The following is a 15,116-nucleotide window of genomic DNA, read 5'->3' as shown; positions in this document are numbered from 1 at the left end:
CCAAAACAATTAGCTGGTCCCCGAGTTGCTCAGCAAAGATATTTAACTTTCCTCTGCAAAAATAAAATGCAAAAAATTTACCAGTTCTGGATTGTTATTCTGCTCTGTCCTTAACAGCAACACCACCAAAAAAATCGGGAGCAGTTGGACATTCTGCTGCATTTAGATCAGTATCTTTTTCTTCATACCTAATGAACACATGCACAACAATGGCTCTCAGATCTCTGACATCCTCAAGGGACTGCACACAGGTCATGGACTCTGAACACCAGCACATCAGCACAGAATAATAATAATAATAAAAAAAAATAAGAAGTAAAACTTCAAAGTCACTGCTAGCTGCAAGGGTTCTTCTTTAGAAACCTAGTAGCAAGTTTTACCTTATTTATTTCATTTTAAGTACTTATTTAATTAATTTTGGTGAGATTCAGCAATAAAGTAGTAATACAGTTCCTTGGTCTATGACCTTTGTGCTATTCCCCAGAGACAGGAAAGAATCATTGTAGCTTTTATATTTTTCATTTTTCTGCAAGTGTAAAAACAAAACAACAGGATCTAAAGGAAGAATGGGAGAGAAAAATATTCCAAACTTTAAAAATAGAATTATTCCCACTGATGTTCAAAGGTTGAGCTGAGACAGAGTTCCTCATCTGCACTTTCCATTAATGTTGGGTCTTTGTGTAAATAGTATAGATTGGTAACTAGAGTTTCATTTCTTTTGTTCTTCCTCTGGACAATTGCTTTCCATTTTACCTCAGATGACACCGAGTCATTGTGACAGAGGCCCCCAAGACCTTGCTGTGATTCTGTAATGACTTAAATTCCCCACTTTCCCAGAGTGCACTAAGACATCAGGCTTTTATGTCTTGAGCTGCTGCATTAAGTCCTAACGGAAAATTTCTCTCCTAACTTAAGAACTACCTTACCTCCCATGCATAAACAATGACAGCATATGGATCAAGAATGACCTCTGATACATCTGTCTTTAATGGAGGAATCACTGTAAAAATTGATTTCCTTTCACCCTAAAGCAAAAAGGTCTTCCCTGTGCAGAATTAAACACATACAAAGCATAAGATATATTCAAATGCAGTGCTGCAAGTAGAGGCATTTCATTTAATATGCAGCTATGCTGGAGGCTCAGACCAATCTAAGATTCAATTTGCATTATAATTCTAAAAATAATAATTCTCTAATGAGAATATTTGAGTGTATCTAAGTGTACAGACATAAAATTCATTCTGGAAAAAAAAATGACTAAACACAATTGATTTTCTATGGGGAGCAGGAATTTAGGAGCTTAAGGGAAACTAAAAAAAAATAAAAAATAAAGAAAATCACAAGCTGACCTTTTTTTGAAATTTGCTTAGTTGACTGCATGTTTTCTGAAGTAAACATTGAAAGACATCTGAGCAGGGAATGTATTCCCTTTTGTAGAAGGACAATATACATGGCATGAGTATGACTCTGCTGTTATAGGTATGGAAAAATCATGTTCAGCACGTTGCTGGCTAAATACAATCTAACTTCAGCTAATTACAATCCATGTTACCATGATGTCCATGTTAATCACAAATAGGATTTCTCTGAATCTACATTAAAAACAGCATGACTCCTGGACTGGATCAGCTAACTTTATATCTCTCACAATTTTTAACGACGTTACAATTTCTCTTCAGTGTACAGAAGCACCTATTGTCCAAGTAAGTATCACACTTACTAAGAGATAGTTATTAACAGAATCAATATTTGGTTATTAGATATTGCAAGATAATGGCTTTTAGTTTTTTAATACTAAAAATCATTATTGTTGTTGCTTTCCCTTCAGTCAGGAAAAAATGAAATTTCCTTGGTGAAGAAAAAAAAAAATCTGTAATCAAAATATTAGAATCTATTCACAGCCTGCCTCTTTTTTTTTTTTTTTTTTCCTGGATGGAAGATGGACCAAGAAGCAAAAATTACTGCATCTTCTGAATGTAGACAATATCCAAAACTGAACTGAAATATTGTGTCCATCTGACCAGCTATTTTTTCCTATTAATATGATACTGAGTCCCCTACTTCCCCTACCACGTTGGAAAAAATAAATGAATATTCGCTACTGAATTATTAGAATACTAACATGGTCTAATATGCTTTACATTCTTTTCTAGGATCTGGCCCTCAAAATATTGTGGAGTGAAATGTCAGGCAATATTACAAATTACTCATATCACCCCGTTTGTCTAACAATGACTTCAGTATTAATTCAGAGTTTTTCATGCACATGCAATGAAAGAACGATACCTAAGCTGAAAGAAGAAAATGTGTGCTATTTTAATAAGACATAGGAACATACCCATTCTTTTAATGTGGCCACTCTCCAGAGCAGTATTCCCAGTTCAGCACTGAATTTTTAAGTTAAATATTTAACTTAATAGAGTTAAAGGGTATGTATGTATTTGTTTGCACAGGAGGTAGAGAGAGCCTTCCTTTATCCTCTATATGCTGTTTAAAAAAAAAAATAATAAGAAGAATGCATTAATTTTCTTTCAAGATGCTCTAAGGGCAAAACATGAGCTTTTGAACACTCTGCTGTTTGTTTGGGGTTTTTTTGTTTGTTTTGTTTTTGTTTTTTGCCCCCTGTCAGAATTCTCAAAAACTCATTCTAGGAAGATGCGTGGCCAAAGCCTTTCTCTCTTCTCACCCTATGCAAAAGCTGACAAGGTGGTTTCACAAAGACATCCTGCCACTTCCACTGTCGTTTTTCTTTCTGAATGGAAGGAATAATCTGTACAGCTCTTCTTCCAGTGGCACAAAGCTTAAATTAAAAGTTTTTTGGCGCACTGCCTCACAGGTCCAATGCTGAGTACAGCTGGACTTCCTAGTCCTTGCTATCACTAACCTCCACGATCATCCACCCTCCCCTGCTTCTGTAGGCTTCCGCCCTGGTTGCTGGGAACTCCATGCTCCCTTCTGGAGTCATGGCTCATCTCTTGCTCACTCCAGCAGCATCACTTGCAGGGAAATGGGAAAAGGGAGTTTGTGGTTGCTGAACGACCCTGGGTAAGCCACTTTTTCTTGACTGTCTGAGCATGCCGAGCAGAGTACAGCCTTGGGTACCATTGAAGACTCTGGGCTATAAATATTGCAAAGTATGTTTGGAAGACCTCATTGGTATAAAAAAACAGAGAGATAAAAGTGTTAGCATATAGACCAGATATCAGCCAAATAAACTCAGATTGTATTCATGGAGGATTCATACAGCCGCATCTGCAGTGAAAACTGCAGCCAACATAGCATGTAGCTGTAAGGAAAAAGCAGTATTCCCTGGCTTATTTGTCCCTCTCTTAATTCTTGCAGGGTATTTACCTTTCATACTGCTTCTCTGAACAGACTACTAGCTGATTTGGGTAGCAACATACTAGGAAGTATTCTGAAGGTATTGTTCTTTGTTACAGGCTTCTTTATTTGATACTTAATTAAAGTTATAAAATTTCCCCCCCAAAAAAAAGAAAGAAAGGAAAAGAAAAAAGCAAGTTCCCCATTGTCTGTATTTCCAGTAACAACAGCACAATCTGTATTTGGACTTAACTTCTATATCAGCAATTTCCAGATATCAGTTCTTTCCACTCTTCTGAGGGAAGCTGAGTGTTAGATTTATCAGGTTGATAGCCTTATTTCCTAGATGGTGTTTGGACACCCTAGAGATGGGAGCGGCATGGCTATTTACATGCTTTTAAGTTCTTTGTGGCAATATCTGTCATTTGCTGTGGATTTATGCAGCACAGAGCACAGTGGGCTCCCAGCTTGAGACCACCCAGGCCCTAGCAGAGAATTTTGTAACTGGCCGCCAGTACATGCCTGTTAGCAAACCCTTGCTCTTGAAGTGCCAGCTCACCGTGAAATCAAACGGGATCGAAGCTGGCATGCAGCTCCAGCTGGCCTCGGTGCGAACAGCAAATCTGGGTACAGCTGCTCCATCCATAAGCAAGGGGTCTTTGCAAAGACACATCCATACGCTCACCACACAACAGTGAGCATGTACCCTGCTGAAGACGCAGTCCTGCGCTTCCCTCTCAGGAGGAAAGGTATGCTACCCCATGCCTCCAGCCCCAATAATTCACCCCTGGCATTTAAGGGAGTTTCCGCAGGAGCACTCAGCAGAATATAGGATTACAAATTAAACTGATACAGATGTGATTCAAAGCCCATTTGAATAATGGGAAAGACCCCCATTCATTTAAGCATGCTTTGGCTCAGTATTTGGAGGTGACTGACAGTAAAATGTATGGGAAAGAACTGTCACTGAAACAACAAACATTCAAAGAAGGAAGAAATTGAAGCATTCTGTGTGGCCAGATCAATCCGATTCACTTCTTCACAGCTGTATCTCTCCCTCGGCATTGCAAACTGCCATTTCTAAATTACAGTACTTTAACAACTGACTGATACGTTTTCCCCCAAATAATATTTCATACCTGAATAAGTGGCTTGTAATGAGGTTTACTTCTTAACCTTACAATGCCTTTTTTAATTCAAATACTGCTGACCATTGGAGGGAGTTGAAGAATTCACATATCCTAGAAGATGGTTTGATTAGAAGTGGTTGTTAAATTTTAAGATCAGAGTGATTCCTTCTGCTCCTCACTCATTCTCCTGCATTCACGCTTTACAGGAAGCTCATTAATAGATCAGTTTGCCCAGTTTGTCATCTGTTTCATTATGCAAAATACATACGTTTCATTTACCTTTCCTGTGGAAATATCAGTTATCTTCATCTGGATAAAATGACTTCTTTGGGTTTCTTTTCAACCCCTGAACAGCTCAAAATCTCTAAAATCTCAACTGGTGGTAGAATACCAGGGAACCCTGATGTGTGCCAATTGCAATGTAATGATCTTTATGTTCACATTTAAATGGGAAGTGCAATAGCTTAGAAAGCTGACCACTAGGAAAACCTTACACTGACCTGAAAGGAAAATAAAATAGTTTAAAAGCTCTCTGAACATTATCAAAAGATCTATTTGACATGGAAATTAAAGAAGGAATTCCTAAAACGGAGCTTCAGTTCCCAAGTCTTTGGTTTTACATCTATGGGAACTAAGTGTAAAAAGTTTTTTAGTTGCTTATCTTATTTCTTGACTTTTCTTAGTAAAGTTCAGGCTTTCTCTTCACTAAATAGCTTAGAAAGTCCTAGGTTTGATCTGCTTCAATACGTTTCAATAATAATATAGATGGTATCTGACCAGCACCCTCCAGAGACTATGTATTCTGTTTATTGATATTTCTTAGATATGTGCTGCAGACTCATAAAGATGCATGAAACATGATAAATTTTAAATAATGATAAATTCATTCCACTAATTGGTCATGATTTAAGTGTTCAGTTCAACCAAGCATTTAAACACATGGTTAATTTTATGCATCTTTGTCCCCCTGACTTCGTAGAAATTAGAAGGGACTACCAGTGTGATGATGTGCATCCCTTGCCTGTAAGCCTCGTGGCCTGGTGGCCTTGATGCATTTATCACCTACCAGAAGATGGGCATATACTTAACAAGTTTGTCATTTAAGGTTTCAGTCGCGTTCATGAGTATGCATAAGACAAACTCTTCTTGCAGATTCCCCCCTGAATTCAGCATGAATCACATGCCTAACTTGCAAGATCAAGGTTCAAATAAATATGACAGTAACTGAAAAACAGAAGACTGAAGTGGAGAAGAAGAATGCAAGAATGCACTTCACAGACAAATAATTATAAAATTATATCTTGCATAAGGAAAGTAAACTCTTAAAGCACACTGCTGCAGAAAAAAATATTTTGAGAAAATATTGAGATCTACTCTCATGAGCAAACCATTAGATTTCTTTCACTTGTTGCTGGTTTCACTCTCAATCCCAAAAAATATGTGCTTTATAGAATAGTCTATTGCAAAAACACCTTTGTCATTCCAGGATGTTTAAAGCTATACCTCAGATATGCACTGTGCTGGGACACCAGAACAAACGTTCAATGAACTCCCTTGGGTAGCAAACAGATCAGCCATTGCCATGACGCTTTGCTGAGAAGAGTGTGTCCCTTTTCCATATCAGATAGCCTGTAGCACATATCAGCAAGCTTCTTAATCCAGACTCCAGATATTTCTGGAGTTGTTTCTTTCAGCATCAACTTAACAGCCGTTACACTGGGCCACAAAGACATACACCATAGATGCATACAATCAGAGCAACCCGTGCGTGACTTTTTTCCATTTATGTAGCTTTTTACGCAGTCACAATATTGGAGCACCTCCTGGTTAGCAGGAGAGAAGGCAAACAAATCACTGTCTTGCTTTTGTTTCTCTCTTCTACCCACAGAAAAGCTTCAAAAGGAAATTTTGTCTGACAGCTTCCTCACTTTGGTGGACTGAAGTTCTAAGCTGAAAGTCATGTTTGTCACTGGATTTATAAAGATAAAAGGGATATATACTAGACAAGTAAGAGAAAGATCTACATTTAATTTCATATGAGAGTATGCAATACTTCTCTGAGGTTTATTTGATCCATAAAACTTCTGGTTTTTGTAAGTGGTTTCCAAAAATACCTCTTTCTAAGCAATAATAATAGAGGAAGAAGAAAATACAGTCCTTGTATGTGACTTCAACCACAGGCAGACTTAAGCTGATCAACATTTGGATGGTGGGGATTGAGTTTTGAGAAGACTTTGTCATTGAAGCTAAATTAGTGCAAAGTTCTTTTTGGGATTAATCTTCCATAAGGGTTTGAAACAAAGCCAAATGCTCTGAGATGCAATTTCTTTACATTTTTTAAGAAGAGAAGATATCATCAGGACCTCTGGGACTACACAGATCACAGAAACTTGTTCAGTAAACTTTAAATGTAAGTTATAAAAACATCCTTGACTGAAAAGCTTCGTGAAACGAACTATTACAACCTTGCATAAATTATTCCAACAACTGACCCTCTACTTTAAAAATTATTTTATTATTTCCTTGTTATTATCTCCCTATTATTTTGTTTGAATTTTCAAACTACTGGATCATACAGTACCTTTTGTTGGGTTATTTTCTTTTGTTTTACTAGATTAAACAGCTGTCTCCTAGAAGTCCTTTCCTTGTGCAGAAGCTTAGAGCCAACAATCGCCCCCAGCCTTGTCTCAAACACTCTGATAGTTTAGGCTTCTGAAGTTTCTCACCAAAAGGAATACTTTCCAAACCACTTTTTGATTTTTTTCCAGTTTTACAGTGTTCCAGCTCACACAGTTTTCTTTAAATAGTCTCAATAATTCCGAACACAATGGCAATTTTACATTCCTACTCCTATATTACAGTTTCTGCTCATGCAGCGAAAAATCATTTTATCTTCTTTACTCAAGTTTCATACCAGGAGCTAATTTTCAATTATTAATTCTAAAGACTTTTCATTGCTGTTGTATCCTGAATACAAACTCTTAAACTGTAAACATGGTTTAGGTTAGTTTTGGACAAATGAACATACATTTATCCATGTTAAAAGGTATGTTTTTTTAAAAGTGTGTATTATATCGAGCAATCCAGACCTCAGTGCAACAGGTGACTTGCTTCCATTACAGCCTTTCACTTCACAAATAAAATACTTGTATTATTAACAATTTCAGCCAAGAGTTGTCGTATGCTTTCCAGACAAAAGACACTGACTAACCAGATACAGTCTCATAAATGGCTTTTTTAGGTGATGATTCCTATTTATGGTTTCTTTTGAGACAATTTAATAAGATTTTAATTAATTGAGTATGGATGCAATCAATTTAACTCAATATGACTTATTTCACATTTTTGCTGTATTTTTTTCTGCAGGACTATGTCAAATACTTATAATAATTTTAATTATATCAACACAGTTACATATTAATATACAAATTAGTGATCCTATCTGAAGACAACATCAGATATGCTTGAAAAAGCTTTGTCTTATATAAAATCATTCTGATAGGCAGTGGTAAGGCACCCATCATTCCACTCTTTAATGGCAATGCCCACTTCAACTTTTCCACATTTCTTCCAGGATCTCTATCATAACCAGCCTACTCATGTATTCCAATATATTTTTTTAAATACTAGAATGACATTACCATTTTTCCAGTACTCTGACATTTCTCCTTTCTTTAAAGATTAATTCAGTGTTCACAAACTTGTTTTAATACACCTCCTTGGCCAATTCTTTCAACAGTATTGGCATTAACTTACTCAGTTGTGAAGATTTTGAAACATTTCACTTAAAATGTTTCTATTCAATCTCCTAATATTAGGTACAGAAGATGAAAGTATTTCAATATCAAGATAAAATATCATCTTGTTTCTTTCCAAATATAAAATATAATATCTATTGATTACATCTTTATTTATATAGTTACAAATATTGTCATCCTTGTCCAATTTTGAACATATACCATTACTGAGATTTAATTTGTTCTTCATGGGCTTTAAGAATGCTTTCTTACCCTGCCCTTTTGGGCATAGAGGTTTGTGTGTTTTTGTTGTTGTTGTTGTTTTTGTTTTTTTGTTTGTTTTTATTATTATTTTTATTGATGCATTTAATTTTCTCTGCCAGTTGATTTAATTTCTTAAATGTTGCTTTATGCTCACTATGATCAGCTCCCCCTTTTTTCATTTGCTACATACTGTTGTTCTGTAGGTTATTTGATTTTCAGAGAGTGTTTGTAACTGTCTTCTCTTCCCTTTTTAGCAGGATTTTTTTTTTCAGCAATAGAAACCTTTCTTGATTGCAGAGCTGTTTTTTTTTGGCATCTAATAAAGCATTCTTAAACAATTCCTAATTATCATGCACATTCTTGTGTTTAATTTTTTCCTCCCACTCAATTTTGCTCATGATTGTCTTCCGCTTTGGGAAATTGGCCTTTTTAAAGTACCAAGAATATAATACTGTTTGCACAAAACAAATAAAATTAGATCATGATTGCTTGCACCTAGGCAACAATCTAGTTCAGTGATCAATTCATCTTTATCTGTCAGAATATGTAATTAGGAATGTCCCAATTTGGCTGCAGTGCCAACAATACTAGTTTTAGAAAGTTACCTTTTTGAAGTAGCAGCATGAAAATTCCAGCACATGTGCCAAAATCTAACAGCACAGTTCTTTGCAGGACAAAGGGGTGTTTTAGAAAGTTGCTTCAAGTTCTTCATTTCCTTCATCTCATGGTCGGTAACATAGTTCCCTTTTTCTACATGATCATCAGCAAGACCCTCATTTATTAGATGTTCACCATCTTGTGCCAAAAATCATTAACGGACATAATGAAGTAATACCTAAATTGGAACTGTAATCAGAAAATATGCCCTTTCTGGTTTTGATTCAGGACATGAGCTAAATCTTTTGACGGCAGATCCTAGCACATGGAACTGATCCAGCCTCTCTAAATATAGGGTTCAACTTTCCAGCTTTTATCCATCATTTATTTTGCCTCCAAATAGGAGAACAAATGTGGCAAGTTTTCTTTGTCGTCTTGAAGCATAGACTGAAAACTAGAAGCATGTTCTTAAACCCATGTCTGCTCTCAGGGTTTTGCAGAACTTCCTAATCCCACAGAAAGGCAGATTTCTGCATTCCAAGACTGTCATTCTGTGGTTAATATTCATTATATTTTAATGGAATCAAGTCAAGGCAGAATACAAACCTCTCATTTTCCATAGAAAGTCTAAAAATTGATACATTCTTAACTTTCAACTTTGGGTTTTTTCAGAGAAGCTTTAAAAATGCATTAGAGATTACCTTCTGCAGCATCACCTATTTTACAAAATAGTTCATTTATACATTTGTGGGCAAAATCAAAGGATAACAGATGAAGAAATTTTGACTCTTCTTCTAGTTTTAATTCTTGATTTTTTCCTATGTTTGTGTTGCCAAGACACTAATAATTAAACCACAGAGATTGCATGAAAATGGAACTCCCAACCCAAGAAAAATGCTGAAAAGCCAAAACTTGCTTTTTTTTTTTTTTTTACTTTTTCTTTCAAAGACAGCTTTACTTTGGAAATTCCTTTTTTTTTTTTTTTTTTTTTTTTTTTTCCCAAGGCAGGAGCAATCTGCAAAGAAATATGCTCCTCAGATTTTTTGGCTCCTGCTCACCCAGCTGGCAGGATGCTAAGCTCCCAAAATTTGGAGAAACATAGAAGCCAGATAGCAAGCCTACTGGGGAAACTGGTGGACTACAGGAAGGAAAACAGGCAACTCCCCCACCCAAACTGCAGGCACCAGCCAATGGGGGGCTAATTATACTGGGGATGGGGGAAGTTGCAAGCAAGGCAGCCTGCCTGGTAAGCTGTAGGCCCATGACAGATTTTGTTATATGAGAATCTGGAGATAATCCATTGACTGGGCTGTAAAGTTGGTTGAAGTCTTGCAGTCCATCAAAAATCATGGCAGGGATATAGGCTGGCCAGTCCACATATACAGGTTATATCAGACATTGTAAAGCTTGAGTGTTGAGACAGCTCTTGGTTTAAAGTACTGGTATGCAGAGAAACTCCTCTCCCAATGACCTCACAAAATACAGTGTTTTACATTTACCTGAGATGTATTTATTATGTATACATAGGCATGCACAGAGCTTGAGCAATACCATGGTCTTTCTTACGTTTGCCACCCTCTCAAATGAATTTTTATCATAGAAATCATTCAGAGTTCATCACTGGTGGGGAGCCTGTTCATTGAAGCTCATTATTGTTCTAATGAATTACAGGCGAGAGCTGTAAGTGATTGCATTATAATAGTCAGACTCAGCCATTCAATGAAAATTTAATTACAGAGTACAGGGACATGACAAAAAAATCCATGCCTGTGTTCTGGAATGCAACCTCCCCAGCCCCAGCTGGCTACTGAAAGTCTTCATGCAATTATGCTTTCTCTTAATCACACCCATTTTTTAAAAAATGAAACAGGAACTGAAGTACACAGCAGCTATAACAGCTCCTTTGCCTGCCCCTCTGCAGGCAATTCCAAAAATCTTTTGTTTGCTCTTTGGGTGATCCACATACCCAAAATCTGGTAAGCATTTCTGAGAATATCCCACTCCTGGTAAGTAGGAAGGATGGGATCCTACAAGGCTGACCTAAAATAACTGACATCAACAGTTACACCAATTTAACACAAATGAGGATCCCCTCTTTATGTTTACAGGAAAAGACCCAAAGCCGTCCTACTAGCTTTATTTTAAATCTCTGCTGCAGAGACTTTGCCTTAAGTCTCCTGTCTCCTGTAAAACATCACATAAATTAATGGATTACTATAAGAAATTAGTAGTTTGCTCTTTCAGTAGGGTCCACACTAACACCTGTCTTGGTGCTAACAACATAGTGCCTGATGAGAACGACTCCCAGACATGAACCTGAGGCTCACGTGGCCCTGAAGGAGCCCAAAGGCCTCCTGCAATGGCTTCTCCTTGTCTGCCAACTCCATTTTACAACCGTTGAAGAACCCCACACACACACACCTGTGCTGCAATAATTGGGTTATAAACCAACATAACCTGATCATCAATGAAAGAATCTTCAGCACAGTACTGCCTGCTAAAAGATGACAACCACCAGCACCATGTACTCCTTGGCTAATAACATGAAGAGGCTGAAAAAGGAGAGATCTAGTACCATTAAAACAATCCCTGAACTGAGAGAAAAGATTGCACCGACATTTACTGAACACCAATTTATTGCTTAGTCAGTAACAACGATCTCTACGCATTAAAACAAACTTCGTTAACAATTGTGAAAATAACCCTAACTTTGTTTATGCAATGCTATGAAGTTATTTCCTACACCACAAATCCTACACCACAAAACCTTTTGTGCTTCTTTATGATGCCACTGAGAAAAAGTAAAAATTTCTAAGAATTTTGGAACTTCTTCAAAATTTTATTGACATCCCTTTGGGAGATTTATGGAAGATTTTGCCAGAGAAGTTTAAGAACAATTACTGAATATGTCATGTTGAATATCTATGACACCCTTTTTTCAGCAGTCTTTATAAGATAAGAAATAATTTTACCTTACCCTTGAGGTGCTGTAGAGAAAGACCTTTTTGCCCTTGAGATAGGGGAAATAAATAAGGAAGAACAAAGTCAGTAATTGTGCAAAGAGAGCCCACTGTTCCCTTCAGTGAATCACCTAGGAGTCTGAATTTCTTCATTTCCCTTAAAAAATTTCTCTTCACATAACATCAGACTGTTGCTAAAGTTATACTGCAGTCTAATGAGATAACATAATTGCTAACACATGCCTCCAAATCATATACCGCGATTAAAGCTGAGTATGTTGTATGAGCACATTATGGATTGTACATCTGATATTAGCAGGGCAGCGTTATTAAAATATAGAGCCAACACATCCTTTCTGCTGTTTTCAGTTTATTCTCTTTTATATATGCACAAAAATGCCCTCCTGCACAGAGTTCACATTAGCTGTTTCTGTGGGCACATGAATGGTTAGAGTATTTGACAGCACATATTCACAATAGGGACATTTCCCAGTGGAGTATCAATGATGTTCAGAATTAAATCACATCTGTTTAATATTGCACTTGTCCTAGTCTGCAGACTGCAAATACAAATCTACTGAATTAAAGTCACTATGGTCTTATCTAAAGAAATGGGCACACCAGAAAACATCTGTAACCATGAGTGACAGTACAGACAGCATCTGGAAATGGGGAAGGTATTGCTGATGCACCTTATCATCAGATCCCCTTGGAAAGGACTTCTGTGTTTTGTACAAAAGTAGCCAAATGCCTATGCTTGATTCTTTTTTTCCAGCTGATGCATAATTATAAATAGTGTGTTACTTTAAATATCAGAGTTTTTAAAAGTATGTATTTTTACAAATTAATTTCTGGTAATAACTGGATGTCGGGAGTATATTGCAAAAGTCGAGACTAGCATCATCCAACTCAGCTGAGAGCTGCTTTAGCACAGGCTGGAGGTGGCTGGGCTTCAGCTGCAGCTTTGCTGCAATCACTTACAAATGTCAAATGATTGAGGAGGAGGCAGAGAAGGAGGATTTTTTTTTTTTCACTTCAAAGTGCAAGTATTCATGGAAAAAAAAATCATAAAAGCCAGCACAACATTTCTGCTTTCAGAGAAAGTTCTGGCCTGGTTTGGGGTCCTTCTAAATAAAGGGTTAGGGTCTGGTGATGTCTGATCCCAGATGAATTTTTCACAGTATGAACATTACAGATAGGCATGGAAGAGGACAGGAAACAAGGGCTCTTACTGGAAGTTCCCCTTGCTCAGAAGATCTTGAGATCTTGCTGGTGGTGGACTACCCTTCTAGGGTTTCTTCCTATGGTGCTTTCTAGGATTTTCGTTTCCCTGCAGCCTATGTCCTGTCTTCTCAGCCCAGGCAGCTTCCTCACCCACTGCCTGGGCCCAGGGACCCTTCTAAGCCCTTCTCAGCTCTGATATTTTGCTGAAAAGAAGAGAGAAAGAGAGACCGGCTGGGGTGGAGAAGGAGCAGAGGCAGTGAAAGTGAAGGGAAGTAGTAAGGTCCACAGGAGCCTACAAATGAGAGTTGGGCCAGAAGAAGAGCATGAACCTACCACCAGCACTATAGTGATCCTATCAGTGCCTGATAGTTTAGCATTATACACATAAAGCACTGCAACTCTGACATGGCACAGGTTTAATGGTCATCATCATTCCTTCATGAGAAACCTCAGAGGATAACAAGAAGAAATAAACATGTGGATCTACCTCATGTAGATGTTAACATGAAGATCACTGGAGAGAGGCTGCTTAGCAAGAGCGTAATTCAGTAGGTGTGCTGTGCCCTGACAGAAGTGACACTGGTATTCCCGTCCAGGAGAAAATGAGTTTGGACCCCTAAGCCAGTATCCTACAGTAGGATTTATCACAAGCCATGAGACCTGTTCAACACCACGTGCTTTCTCGTTTCCTCTGCTTCTGCCCCCTGTGGATGCTAGCACTCTGCATTCATCGAGTACAGCTTTTCAGGTGTCCTGGTCTCCATCTTTACAATTAAATCCTAATTAAAACACACAGGATTCCTGGCTGCTGGTTTTCTCTTCTAGCCCCAGAGGATGGCAGAGACCACACACTTAGCTCTGTGGCTGGGACAGCGTTGATAGTTTGCTTCATGACTGCTGTCCATAAAGCCTGTCAAAACTGGTTATACTTTGGATATCAGCTGGATGTGTTAGATATGTATGTGTCAGGCAACCCTCATAAAAGGCAAGTGAAATAAAGAGCAAATTCGTGGCATACTGAACACACGGAAATCATAAAACAGCGGTCTATGTTAATGGTATACAAACAGAAGCAGACTTATTTGAATTCTATCAGATGATGCCACATAGTTTAAAAGATATAGAAGAGCTCTTTTGAGCTATGAAAGAAATGTTTTGAATCTGTACAATTAAAAAACCTTTACTGTGTCGGTGTTCAACCTGAGAGATAACAAAGGTATGTGGGCTGTTAAAATAGTATTTTCCACTAACATAAGAGAATCTTAAATTTGGATTACTTTCATATCAATCGGATTCTACAAGTTGGTTGTGATCCCAAACAGAGTATTTTAGTAAATGAACCACTTCACTTTATATACTAGAGCAATTAATTATCCTTTTAACAAAATTGATTGTAGCAATAGCACAGTTTTTCCCTCAGGAAAAAAATAATTTAACCAATTAAAATCAAGGAACTAATAAAATCCAGCAGCAATTATCATGCAAAATCTTTTGCTCTTTTAATATGATTTGCTCTAATTCTGCTGAAAAAGCAGTAGAGAGGAAGTAAGCTCTTTGCTGTATCTGGCAGGGAAAAAGAGAAATAAAAGACTATAGAAAGGGATGAATGTTTTTTTTTTTAAATGTAGATTTGGTACAGTAGTGATAATTTAACTTGGTTCTAAGTACACTGGGCAATAAATGGCCTCATAAATGTGGTGGGTAAACTCTGAGGATATAGCAAGGAGCCATTTATTGCCTTGTAACCTCAGCGGCAAACTAAAATTATCTCCTAAATAACAGATTTTCGAGTTTCACTGAATTATTGTGTAACAGAGGGGTAATAACTTCCCTGTATCTCTCCCCTGGTTACCAGTAAAATGAACAGCACGAATTAGTTCCGG

This window comes from Anser cygnoides, chromosome 1, assembly GCF_040182565.1.
Source record: "Anser cygnoides isolate HZ-2024a breed goose chromosome 1, Taihu_goose_T2T_genome, whole genome shotgun sequence".
Lineage (NCBI taxonomy): Eukaryota > Metazoa > Chordata > Aves > Anseriformes > Anatidae > Anser > Anser cygnoides.
The sequence above is the reverse complement of the archived record's forward strand: the minus strand, read 5'-3'. Positions refer to the sequence as shown.